The 13,614-nt window shown below is 43.2% G+C and overlaps 1 protein-coding gene across 11 annotated transcripts in view; it reads right to left on the bottom strand.

Moving 5' to 3' along the window:
* TSPAN4 (tetraspanin 4) overlaps positions 1–13,614 on the bottom strand; it is an 827,759-nt gene that overhangs the window by 329,741 nt on the left and 484,404 nt on the right. The window contains exon 4 of one of the 11 annotated variants that reach the window (XM_058157452.1): positions 9,525–9,548. The exons of 9 other annotated variants lie outside the window; for them this stretch is intronic. The gene's annotated coding sequence lies outside the window, so the exon portion shown is untranslated. Of the gene's footprint in view, positions 1–5,596; positions 5,622–9,524; positions 9,549–13,614 lie in introns of those variants that run through there. One more of the 11 variants, XM_058157470.1, reaches the window with a different exon arrangement.

Here is a 13,614-nt window from a genome sequence, read left to right as displayed (position 1 = left end):
TTCTTAAAATTATTTTCAGAACATAGCTGGAATTCTTTTTCTGCCAGATATCTCTGCAGCTATCCATATGAAACAAAAGTTGGTCCTCTTAAATAATGCTTTAATTTGCCTCACACGTTGTATAAGTGTTACATGCAGACTTACATGGCTTTCTGTACATATACATCCTGCTTGGAGACCATTTGCTCCAAAAATTATAACATGTTAAATAAATACATCATCCCTAAATAAATTGTATTCACTTTATTTTCTAAAGGGCACAAAGTGAAAATGCATTTTAAAAAACTTGTTTCTTGGAAAATATTTCTGATGAACTGCTTTAAGTAGGTAGATTGCATTCATATTAACCTCAGTTGTAGCTTTCCTGGCAGAAAACAAATAGCTTTTTCACATCTCCAAGAGGGCATTATGCAGAAGGAGTACAGAAATTATTCTTAAAGTGTCAGGCAGAAGTATGATGAAAGAAAAATGCAATCCTATAAGCAAAAAAAAAAAAAAAAGCCTATCTATGGGACAAGATTTGGATTAAAAAGTAGGTGGTAAAAAAGTTAAGCGTAGCTCCCATAATTTCTCTTCTCAGCTTCAAATTCCATTCTTCCTAAAGTGACTTTTCTTATCTTGTGTAAAAATTTGGATATATTTATGTACAGAAAGTTCTACATCTTGTATGGACTGCCAGACTTCTTATTTGATTGTAAAAATACTGTCTATTAACAGTTTTTCTTTTTGAACATTATCTTTTAAAAATCCTATTTTCTTGCCTTCCCACTGTGATTTTATTTGATGTTTACCCCCTCTTCTTTCTTTTCTAAATTCACTTGAGCTAGTATTTCAGCTGTTTGCATATGCATCTTGAGCTGAAAGCAAAAACTTCAGGGTCTTTGGTACTACGTTTGTCTTCTTTGAGGAAGAATGACCTTGGGAGGTAGGGCAAAGAGACACAACGAAGGGAATAGTCAGATGAAAGGCGCCTGAGCCCACAGCAAGAATATGGGTGGTACAAGAAGCCCAGTAGAAACTCTCCCTAGTTTCCTGGGCTGTAAAGGAGATGGGGTGAGATTTACTTTCAGTTTTGCAAAATTCTGTTGTAATCTTAAATTAAGTAGAATTAGTTCATCTGGTCATGTTTCCTGTCTGATTTACCTCAGAGGGCTGACAGGGAGTGATGCTGCCAGCCTTGAAGAAGGCAGTTGTGCCCCTCCCACACTTAAAAAGCCATCTCATGACCCAATCATTCTAGATAACTATTGGTCAAATCTTTCTTGGTAAGATTGGCTGGGTTCCAGTTGCCAAGGAGCTTGGATCAGAAAATTTATCAGGATCCTTTCCAGTCAGGTTCCAGACCATGGCGCACTGGCTAGAGTGCAGTACTGCAGGCTACTGCAATTTGGCAGATCGAATCTCACCAGGCTTAACATTTACTCAGCCTTCCATCCTTCCAAGGTGGGTAAAATGAGGACCCAAATTGTTGGGGGCAGTATGCTGACTCTGTAAACCACTTAGAGAGGGCTGTAAAGCATTGTGAAATGGTATATAAGTCTATGTGTTATTGCTATTTGTATAATATATCTAACCCCTCCTATTCAACATCTATATGAAGCCACTGGGTGAGATTATCAGTGGTTTCGGTGTGAGGTATCAACTGTACGCTGATGATACTCAGCTGTACTTTTCCACACCGGACCACCCCAACGAAGCTATCGAAGTACTGTCCCGGTGTCTGGAAGCCGTACGGTCTGGATGGGGAGAAACAGGCTCAAGCTCAATTCCTCCAAGACAGAGTCGCTGTGGATGCCGGCACCCCGGTACAGTCAGCTGCAGCCGTGGCTGACTGTTGGGGGCGAGTCATTGGCCCCAATGGAGAGGGTGCATTTTGAAGATCACTTGATGACCGTCTCCAGGAGAGCTTTTTATCAGGTCCGCCTGATTCGCCAGTTGCGCCCCTTCCTTGACCGGGATGCCCTATGCACGGTCACTCATGCTCTTGTTACCTCTCGCTTGGATTACTGCAATGCTCTCTACATGGGGCTCCCCTTGAAGAGCACCCGGAGACTCCAGTTGGCTCAGAATGCAGCTGCGCAGGTGATAGAGGGAGCCCCTCGTGGCTCCCATGTGACACTTCTCCTGCGCAGACTGCACTGGCTACCTGTGGCCTTTCACGTGCGCTTCAAGGTTTTGGTAATTATCTTTAAAGCGCTCCATGGCATTGGGCCAGGATACTTACGGGACCGTCTACTGCCACCGATTGCCTCCCACCGACCCGTACACTCTCACAGAGAGGGACTCCTCAGGGGTGCCGTCAGCCAGGCAGTGCCAGCTGGCGACGCCCAGGGGAAGGGCCTTTTCTGTGGGGGCTCCCACCCTCTGGAACGAACTTCCCCCAGGACTTCGCCAACTTCCTGACCTTCAAACCTTTCGCCGCGAGCTTAAGACACATCTTTTTATCTGCGCAGGACTGGACTAGAATTTTAAATTTTAAATTTGGTTTTAATGGGGTTTTACTATTTTATTGGGGTTTTAATATTCAGCCGTATTTAATAAGTTTTTTAAATTGGGGTTTTAACTTGTATTTATGTGTATATTTTACTTGGCTGTAAACCGCCCTGAGTCCCTTGGGAGATAGGGCGGTATAAAAATATGATTAAATAAATAAATAAATAAACAAACAAAGATGGATCTCGCTTCAGAATCTAGAGACAAGGGACAATGAATGAAACAAGTATTACTTGTCTATTCTAGGGATGACCTGCAGCAAGAGGTGGGGAGTGGAGTACACTTCCCATTGCTTCTCAAATGTGTTTCATAGCATCAACTATGGAATCTTCTGGGATGTCTATGAGGATGGGGCAATGGAGGGACTGTTGTACAGTGATTCCTCTCCTTTCTGAATAGCTGTTGCAATCTCTTCTTGGGGGAGGAAAAACGAAGCCATGCTTCAATGCAGTGTGCCTCAAAGTTCAGATCTCTCCTCCATTCTGTTTAACATTTACATGAAATGCCTGGGGAAGATCATCCCTCAATTTAGACTTGGATACAATCAATGTTGTGTATACCACATCAGTGTTGTGATACCCAATTAAACATCTTAGCCCCAGGCTGAGATGATGACGGAATGGAAGACTTGACCACCTAAAAACAGATTAAGTCTAAATCAAAAGAAGCTTTTGATTCCTTGAGGGCTCCATATATTCTTCTAGAATGAGTTGCACTGTCCGTGAAAAGAGTTGGATGCTCACTTTGTGGCTTCATCCTGACTACCAATTTCTGCTGGAACAGCAAATGGAAGCTGTGACCAGATTAGATTTAGATTAGATTAGATTTATTAGATTTTTATACCGCCCTTCTCCCGAAGGACTCAGGCGGTTCATAGCCAGAATAAAATAATAATTATGTACACAATAAAACAATAATTAAAAAAGTTATTAAATATAAGGCAAAATTAAAAACCATTTAAAACCTTTAAAAACCCCATAAAATTTGTATCCAAATATTAAAAGCTACTAAAAATTTCTATGCCAGTCCTGCGCGAATAAATAGGTATGTCTTCAACTCACGGCAGAAGGTCCGAAGGTCAGGCAGTTGACGGAGTCCTTGGGGAAGTTCGTTTCAGAGGGAGGGAGCTCCCACAGAGAAGGCCCTTCCCCTGGGGGCCGCCAGCCGACATTGCTTGGCGGACGGCACCCTGAGGAGTCCCTCTCTGTGAGAGCGCATGGGTCGGTGGGAGGCAATCGGCAGCAGTAGGCGGTCCCATAAATAACCCGGCTCTAAGCCATGGAGCACTTTAAAGGTAGTAACCAACACCTTGAAGTGCACCCGGAAGACCACAGGTAGCCAGTGCAGCCTGCACAGGAGTGGTGTTACATGGGAGCCACGAACCGCTCCCTCTATCACCTGTGCAGCTGCATTCTGAACCAACTGAGCCTCCGGGTGCTCTTCAAGGGAGCCCCATGTAGAGAGCATTGCAGTAATCCAAGCGAGGTAACAAGAGCATGAGTGACCATGCATAGGGCATCCCGGTCAAGGAAGGGGCGCAACTGGCGAATCAGGCGGACCTGATAAAAAGTTCTCCTGGAGACGGTCGTCAAGTGATCTTCAAAAGACAACCGCCCATCCAGGAGAACGCCCAAGTTGCGCACCCTCTCCATCGGGGCCAATGACTCACCCCCACAGTCAGCTGTGGTTGCAGCTGACTGTACTGGGGTGCCGGCATCCACAGCCACTCCGTCTTGGAGGGATTGAGCTTAAGCCTGTTTCTCCCCATCCAGACCCGTACGGCTTCCAGACACCAGGATAGTACTTCGATAGCTTCGTTGGGGTGGCCTGGGGTGGAAAAGTACAGCTGCGTATCATCAGCGTACAGTTGGTACCTCACCCCAAAACCACTGATAATCTCACCCAGTGGCTTCATATAGATGTTGAACAGGAGACGCGAGAGAATCGACCCCTGCGGCACCCCATACGTGAGGCGCCTTGCGGTTGATCTCTGCCCCCCTGCCAACACCGTCTGCGACCGGTCAGAGAGATAGGAGGAGAACCACCGATAAACGGTGCCTCCCACTCCCAAACTCCCCAACCAGTGCAGCAGGATACCGTGGTCGATGGTATTGAAAGGCGCTGAGAGATCTAATAGGACCAGGGCAGAGGCATAACCCCTGTCCCTGGCCCTCAAGAGATCATCAACCAACGCGACCAAAGCCGTCTCCGTACTGTATCCGGGCCGAAAGCCGGACTGGAATGGGTCTAGACAGACAGTTTCATCTGTCTTGGGGTAATTGACATGCCACCACACGTCAATTGGGGTAATTGGGGTAATTACACCACAGGTCAATTGGGGTAATTGACGTGCCACCACACTCTCTACAACCTTCGCCACAAAGCGAAAGTTGGAGACCGGACGATAATTTCCTAAAACAGCTGGGACCAGAAAAGGAGGGCAGGAGAAATAACCATCAAATTATCTGTATTGTATATATGAGGGAGAGAAGAAGTACTAGATGTGCTTTGCCATAGATCTAAGATCTCTTGTACATTTGGAAAAGGTTAGGTAAACATGTGACAGATAAGCCTGTTTTTAGTTTCTAAAAACAGAGGAAGGCTCAAACAGCATTTGGCTTTTGAGACCTCTTCATTGGTCTGCCAGCCATGTGGAACAGGCACCAGCCCCAAGAGGGCAATGCAATACTGTATTCCATTTAACCTAAAAGTGCTATGGCTAGCTAAAATGGCAACCGATTTTTTGTTTCTAGTGACAGGGATAGCCAAAATAATCTGTGGAACAAAATGGTCAGGCTTGCATTCCGAACAGTTTTGCATTATAAAAAAAAGCAGCCAATCTTCCTTGCCCTTATTTCATGCACAATTTTTCATCCATCAGATCTAGCTGTGATTCAGGAAAATGCACCTGTGCAGTTTTGTATACAAGATCATTTTTGCATCCCAGGGTGGACAAAAACCTTTTCTGAGGCAACACATTTGACCTTTGATTAGCATCTAAGGTTGACACTGCAGTAAGAGAGGATAAACAAAATTATGCCCAACCCCCTAATTTAAATAAATATAAATTTTATATATTACTTAAATAACTTGACATACATACCCCCTTCATGTTCTTCTTATGTCACTAAAATGAGAGAAAGAAAAGAAACTTTGCAAATTTACAGCAAACTTACATGGGATGCTGCTTCAACAGGTGGCAGCACTTAGCAAGCTTTGGTTGGGAAGCTAAGCAGGGTCAGTCTTTGATAGTATTTGGATGAGAGACCTCAGGGCTATAATCCAGGCTGGAAACTTAAGCAACCATCTTGGAAAAGGCAATAGCACACCACTTCCACATCACACCAAAACAACTGATTAACTTTCTTTTTCCAGCTTCAGGATGCACCCCAAGATTGGGTGACTCATGCTCTTGTTACCTCTCGCTTGGATTACTGCAATGCTCTCTACATGGGGCTCCCCTTGAAGAGCACCCGGAGACTCCAGTTGGTTCAGAATGCAGCTGCGCAGGTGATAGAGGGAGCCCCTCGTGGCTCCCATGTGACACTTCTCCTGCGCAGACTGCACTGGCTACCTGTGGCCTTTCGGGTGCACTTCAAGGTTTTGGTAATTATCTTTAAAGCGCTCCATGGCATTGGGCCGGGATACTTACGGGACCGTCTACTGCCACCGATTGCCTCCCACCGACCCGTACACTCTCACAGGGAGGGACTCCTCAGGGGTGCCGTCAGCCAGGCAGTGCCGGCTGGCGACGCCCAGGGGAAGGGCCTTTTCTGTGGGGGCTCCCACCCTCTGGAACGAACTTCCCCCAGGACTTCGCCAACTTCCTGACCTTCAAACCTTTCGCCGCGAGCTTAAGACACATCTTTTTATCTGCGCAGGACTGGACTAGAATTTTAAATTTTAAATTTGGTTTTAATGGGGTTTTACTATTTTATTGGGGTTTTAATATTCAGCCGTATTTAATAAGTTTTTTAAATTGGGGTATTAACTTGTATTTATGTGTATATTTTACTTGGCTGTAAACCGCCCTGAGTCCCTTGGGAGATAGGGCGGTATAAAAATATGATTAAATAAATAAATAAATAAACAAACAAAGATGAATCTCGCTTCAGAATCTAGAGACAAGGGACAATGAATGAAACAAGTATTACTTGTCTATTCTAGGGATGACCTGCAGCAAGAGGTGGGGAGTGGAGTACACTTCCCATTGCTTCTCAAATGTGTTTCATAGCATCAACTATGGAATCTTCTGGGATGTCTATGAGGATGGGGCAATGGAGGGACTGTTGTACAGTGATTCCTCTCCTTTCTGAATAGCTGTTGCAATCTCTTCTTGGGGGAGGAAAAACGAAGCCATGCTTCAATGCAGTGTGCCTCAAAGTTCAGATCTCTCCTCCATTCTGTTTAACATTTACATGAAATGCTTGGGGAAGATCATCCCTCAATTTAGACTTGGATACAATCAATGTTGTGTATACCACATCAGTGTTGTGATACCCAATTAAACATCTTAGCCCCAGGCTGAGATGATGACGGAATGGAAGACTTGACCACCTAAAAACAGATTAAGTCTAAATCAAAAGAAGCTTTTGATTCCTTGAGGGCTCCATATATTCTTCTAGAATGAGTTGCACTGTCCGTGAAAAGAGTTGGATGCTCACTTTGTGGCTTCGTCCTGACTACCAATTTCTGCTGGAACAGCAAATGGAAGCTGTGACCAGATTAGATTTAGATTAGATTAGATTTATTAGATTTTTATACCGCCCTTCTCCCGAAGGACTCAGGCGGTTCATAGTCAGAATAAAACAATAATTATGTACACAATAAAACAATAATTAAAAAAGTTATTAAATATAAGGCAAAATTAAAAACCATTTAAAACCTTTAAAAACCCCATAAAATTTGTATCCAAATATTAAAAGCTACTAAAAATTTCTATGCCAGTCCTGCGCGAATAAATAGGTATGTCTTCAACTCACGGCGGAAGGTCCAAAGGTCAGGCAGTTGACGGAGTCCTTGGGGAAGTTCGTTTCAGAGGGAGGGAGCTCCCACAGAGAAGGCCCTTCCCCTGGGGGCCGCCAGCCGACATTGCTTGGCGGACGGCACCCTGAGGAGTCCCTCTCTGTGAGAGCGCATGGGTCGGTGGGAGGCAATCGGCAGCAGTAGGCGGTCCCATAAATAACCCGGCTCTAAGCCATGGAGCACTTTAAAGGTAGTAACCAACACCTTGAAGTGCACCCGGAAGACCACAGGTAGCCAGTGCAGCCTGCACAGGAGTGGTGTTACATGGGAGCCACGAACCGCTCCCTCTATCACCTGTGCAGCTGCATTCTGAACCAACTGGAGCCTCCGGGTGCTCTTCAAGGGGTGCCCCATGTAGAGAGCATTGCAGTAATCCAAGCGAGAGGTAACAAGAGCATGAGTGACCATGCATAGGGCATCCCGGTCAAGGAAGGGGCGCAACTGGCGAATCAGGCGGACCTGATAAAAAGTTCTCCTGGAGACGGTCGTCAAGTGATCTTCAAAAGACAACCGCCCATCCAGGAGAACGCCCAAGTTGCGCACCCTCTCCATCGGGGCCAATGACTCACCCCCACAGTCAGCCGTGGTTGCAGCTGACTGTACTGGGGTGCCGGCATCCACAGCCACTCCGTCTTGGAGGGATTGAGCTTAAGCCTGTTTCTCCCCATCCAGACCCGTACGGCTTCCAGACACCGGGATAGTACTTCGATAGCTTCGTTGGGGTGGCCTGGGGTGGAAAAGTACAGCTGCGTATCATCAGCGTACAGTTGGTACCTCACCCCAAAACCACTGATAATCTCACCCAGCGGCTTCATATAGATGTTGAACAGGAGACGCGAGAGAATCGACCCCTGCGGCACCCCACACGTGAGGCGCCTTGCGGTTGATCTCTGCCCCCCTGCCAACACTGTCTGCGACCGATCAGAGAGATAGGAGGAGAACCACCGATAAACGGTGCCTCCCACTCCCAAACTCCCCAACCGGTGCAGCAGGATACCGTGGTCGATGGTATTGAAAGGCGCTGAGAGATCTAATAGGACCAGGGCAGAGGCATAACCCCTGTCCCTGGCCCTCAAGAGATCATCAACCAACGCGACCAAAGCCGTCTCCGTACTGTATCCGGGCCGAAAGCCGGACTGGAATGGGTCTAGACAGACAGTTTCATCTGTCTTGGGGTAATTGACATGCCACCACACGTCAATTGGGGTAATTGGGGTAATTACACCACAGGTCAATTGGGGTAATTGACGTGCCACCACACTCTCTACAACCTTCGCCACAAAGCGAAGGTTGGAGACCGGACGATAATTTCCTAAAACAGCTGGGACCAGAAGAGGAGGGCAGGAGAAATAACCATCAGATTATCTGTATTGTATATATGAGGGAGAGAAGAAGTACTAGATGTGCTTTGCCATAGATCTAAGATCTCTTGTACATTTGGAAAAGGTTAGGTAAACATGTGACAGATAAGCCTGTTTTTAGTTTCTAAAAACAGAGGAAGGCTCAAACAGCATTTGGCTTTTGAGACCTCTTCATTGGTCTGCCAGCCATGTGGAACAGGCACCAGCACCAAGAGGGCAATGCAATACTGTATTCCATTTAACCTAAAAGTGCTATGGCTAGCTAAAATGGCAACCGATTTTTTGTTTCTAGTGACAGGGATAGCCAAAATAATCTGTGGAACAGCAAAATGGTCAGGCTTGCATTCCGAACAGTTTTGCATTATAAAAAAAAGCAGCCAATCTTCCTTGCCCTTATTTCATGCACAATTTTTCATCCATCAGATCTAGGTGTGATTCAGGAAAATGCACCTGTGCAGTTTTGTATACAAGATCATTTTTGCATCCCAGGGTGGACAAAAACCTTTTCTGAGGCAACACATTTGACCTTTGATTAGCATCTAAGGTTGACACTGCAGTAAGAGAGGATAAACAAAATTATGCCCAACCCCCTAATTTAAATAAATATAAATTTTATATATTACTTAAATAACTTGACATACATACCCCCTTCATGTTCTTCTTATGTCACTAAAATGAGAGAAAGAAAAGAAACTTTGCAAATTTACAGCAAACTTACATGGGATGCTGCTTCAACAAGTGGCAGCACTTAGCAAGCTTTGGTTGGGAAGCTAAGCAGGGTCAGTCTTTGATAGTATTTGGATGAGAGACCTCAGGGCTATAATCCAGGCTGGAAACTTAAGCAACCATCTTGGAAAAGGCAATAGCACACCACTTCCACATCACACCAAAACAACTGATTAACTTTCTTTTTCCAGCTTCAGGATGCACCCCAAGATTGGGTGACAAATAAATGCTCCAGTTAGTAGTACTTGTGTTACTATAAACTGGCGAATGGCCATTTCCCTCCATTTATGAAGCACTTTTACGATTGTACAAGTAGTTATCAACTTACAACAGTTCATTTAGTGACCGTTCAAAGTTACAACAGCACTAAAAAAAAGTGACTTAGGACCATTTTTCACACTTACAATCTTTGCAGCATCACCATAGTCATGGGATCAAAATTCAGATGCTTGGCAATTGACTCATATTTATGACTGTAACAGTGTCACAGGGTCACAGGATCCCGTTTTGTGATCTTCTGACAAGCAAAATAAATGGGGAAGCCACTTAACAACTGTGTCACTAATTTAACAACTGAAATGATTCACATAACAACTGTGGCAAGAAAAGTCATAAAATGGGGCAAAATTCTCTTAACAAATATCTCATTTGGCAACAGAAATGTTGGGCTCATTGCGGTTGTAAGTTGAGTACTACCTATATATTACTTTACCTGAATATGTGAGCTGTCTTCTCTTATTCACAGTTTTGAATTTCAAATATAAATATCTTGCATTCTAATCCTTCCCTTCTTCAACCCATCCTGCCCTGTTTCTTAATAAATGATACTCCCTCTTTAAATACCTTTTCATTGCCCCAAAAGTAAGCCTTAGGGTAATCAAATCTCCCACGAATCTCTTAATTAATTAAGCACATGGATGAAAACACTAAAATGAAAAAGATAATGAGGTGGGGAGAAAGAGAGAGGTGGAGCAAGAGAAAGAGGAAGGGAGGGAGGGAGTGGGGGCAGAGACAGATCCACTTTTCCCTCAGTTGTTCCAGGTAAGAATTGGGCATCCACCGTCTAACTTTAATTTTTGGGTTTTATGATTATGTTTTGTTTTGTATGTTGCTGTACATCTCCCTGCTGGCAATTGGGCAAGTTACAAGCATTGTAAGGCAATATATAAGTAAAAGAATACTTTTTCATCATCAAAGTGTCTGAGGAACCCTCACTAAATGTAATGGAAAAACATTGTGAAGGGGAGCACTATGTTGAAATTATGAAATAATAAACAGACATACTTCAATTAACCCTAAAATCTCTAAGTAGAAGAAGTGAGCCACTTCCTCCTTAGACCAGGGGTCTCCAACCTTGGCAACTTTAAGATTTATAGACTTCAACTCTGGGAGTTGAAGTCCACAAGTCTTAAAGTTGCCAAGGTTGAAGACCCCTGCCTTAGACTACAATGTGAACTTTTCTGGCTTAGTGTATTCAACTACCAGATAAAACCAAGTGCACAGAAGCAAATTCTCTCTTAGTTGAGATTTCAGATGTTAGCTCAGGTCTCAAAGTCTCTGGGTGCATCCCATAGTAAAAATAAATACATCAATAAAGTTGCATTCAAGTACACTTGTGACTTATCATGGCATGCCCAGGCAGTTCTCCTGCCATAATATGGAAGTGCTTTGCAATGGGCACGTCTGAAATTTTGACAGCATGTTGTGAGTACCAACAGAAGAGAATAAAAGTAGGTCAGGGTTGAACGGTGGAGTCCTTGGCGCTCTCTGAGCTTAGTTGTTTTCTTGCAGACATTTCAATACCCAACTGGGTAACATCATCAGTGCACAACCAAGCTCAGTGATCACCAAGGTCTCCTCGTGTTGTGAGTGCTGATAACTGTCACACAGAGATGAATTACAAAGCTATATTTTAACAGAATGTACACTGATTTTTTCCTGACACCAACCCTAGCCACCTCCTCATGTTTATTATTAAGTTTTTTATTTTTTTATATTTTTTTACAAACATATCAAATCAATGCGTGAACAGTGTGGCACCTGGGTGTCCAACGTTCTAATACAAATAAAACTAGTTAAATTATTCAAAATTATTAGATTCAATTAACTTATATATTTATAATAATGATACACAATTATAATAAGTTGCAATCTGTCATTATTCAATTATTCCATGTTTCTCTTATTGTTACTTTTCTTTTATTATATAAAAGAGTATACACTAACATTCCCCCTTCTCTTATTTCTCTCACTTATTCTAACTTTTAATCATATCATCTTTTACTAAAAAAAAAGAAGATAAAGAGAGAAAAGGGAAATCAAATCAAAACAACAACAGAGAAGAAAAATCATCTATCCATCCTCCCTTGCCTGCTTCAATACTTTAATTGCTATGCTTTTTTTTTTAACTTGCCTCCCAAATTCCTCTCCTAAATCTCTATCTCTGTTAGAATCTGTTCCTTGGCTGTTCAATCCGGGTATTTCTCCATGCTTATTATTAATCCTCTCTTTCTCCTTTTTTCATCTCATTAGGTTGCAAACAAAGCAGTCATTAATTATTGTTATTTTATAAAAGCAACATGAAGATATTGTAGAACTCCAGAGTTTCTTGGAAATAAAAGGTGATTGTAGAGGCAAGTGTTCTGCTTCTCTGTCTCTTTTAGTTTAAAACTAAAACAAGTAATTTATATGTTTAAAAAGCAGAGTAGAGTAGGGTTGTAGTAGAGAACCCTGGAACCCAAATCTTAGTCTCTTGGAGAAAAGTAAGAGTAGCAGCTGCTGCTATCTCCAAATGCTCCTTAGCAAGTGGTCCTCTCTAGCTGTAAGTGGAAAGGGCTGCTAGTGGAATGGCCACATTAAGAGTGGGGGTGCAATTGATGCTGACTTCCAAATTTCTTTGTGGTCCCCAGAGTGCACTAGAATGGTTTAATATAATATAACAACAGAGTTGGAAGGGACCTTGGAGGCCTTCTAGTCCAACCCCCTGCCCAGGCAGGAAACCCTACACCATCTCAGTCAGATGGTTATCCAACATTTTCTTAAAAATTTCCAGTGTTGGAGCATTCACAACTTCTGCAGGCAAGTCATTCCACAGTTTGGCCCTGTTTACCTTTTTTTAAAAAACGGGATGTATAAAGAGTAAAGGAAATGCTTAAGCCTTGCTGAAACATAAGGTCTCCTTTCTGCTTATCTTGCCACTTCCAAGCCAAAACAGATTCTGGCACAAGCACATCCCTTGACATGCTACACAACATGCAACACAGCACTCAAGCTAATGGAAGTTGACATCCCTTACTTTAAAAGAACAGTATCCGCAGCCTTTATTCCTTGGCCTTAAATAAGTAAAGCTTCCTGCAAAATCAAACTGGATTTCTGTGACTCCATGGACACTTCAATGCCGTTTTCCTGGCAACACTATGAAAGTAGCTTTCTACAGTCTTCTTTTAGGATGCTTTTGGACTTCCCAGTGTAGCCTACAACCCAACAATCCCTTGATCTCCCGTCCAAATACTATCCAGCCCAACTCTTCTTTAGCTTCTAAGCCCAGATAAATACTGTCTTCTGCTAAAATAAATTGTAGTTAGAGACAAGTAAATGTCCCTGCTAAACTTGCTATATAACATTCACATTATTTGAAGCTCCTGTTTGTTCTGTCTCATTTCCATGAGTTGGAAGATTTTTGTAAAAGTCTGCATGAAAAGTTATGTACATTCTCGTATGTTTTCTTGCATGCATGAACAGTACCATACTTTCCCCATCATAAACAGTTTTTGTATCCATATATTAATCAGAGACTGTAAAATTTGTAGTGGAAAAAAATAAACAGTTATGCTCTACTTTGCATATGAACTCAGGAAAGAAAAAATAGATTGGCTATATCAAAGCCACTGGGTCTCTTTTGGGCCTAGTGATTATAAGGTAACCCATAATTGGCTCCAAAACTGATGAACCAAGAATAGAAAGGATCAGACTCTTGGATCAAGAGCTAAGGAAATTTCACCTGAAAGCA

This window comes from Ahaetulla prasina, chromosome 1, assembly GCF_028640845.1.
Source record: "Ahaetulla prasina isolate Xishuangbanna chromosome 1, ASM2864084v1, whole genome shotgun sequence".
Lineage (NCBI taxonomy): Eukaryota > Metazoa > Chordata > Lepidosauria > Squamata > Colubridae > Ahaetulla > Ahaetulla prasina.
Note: the sequence above shows the minus strand (reverse complement) of the source record. Positions and strands in the feature narration are given on the sequence as shown.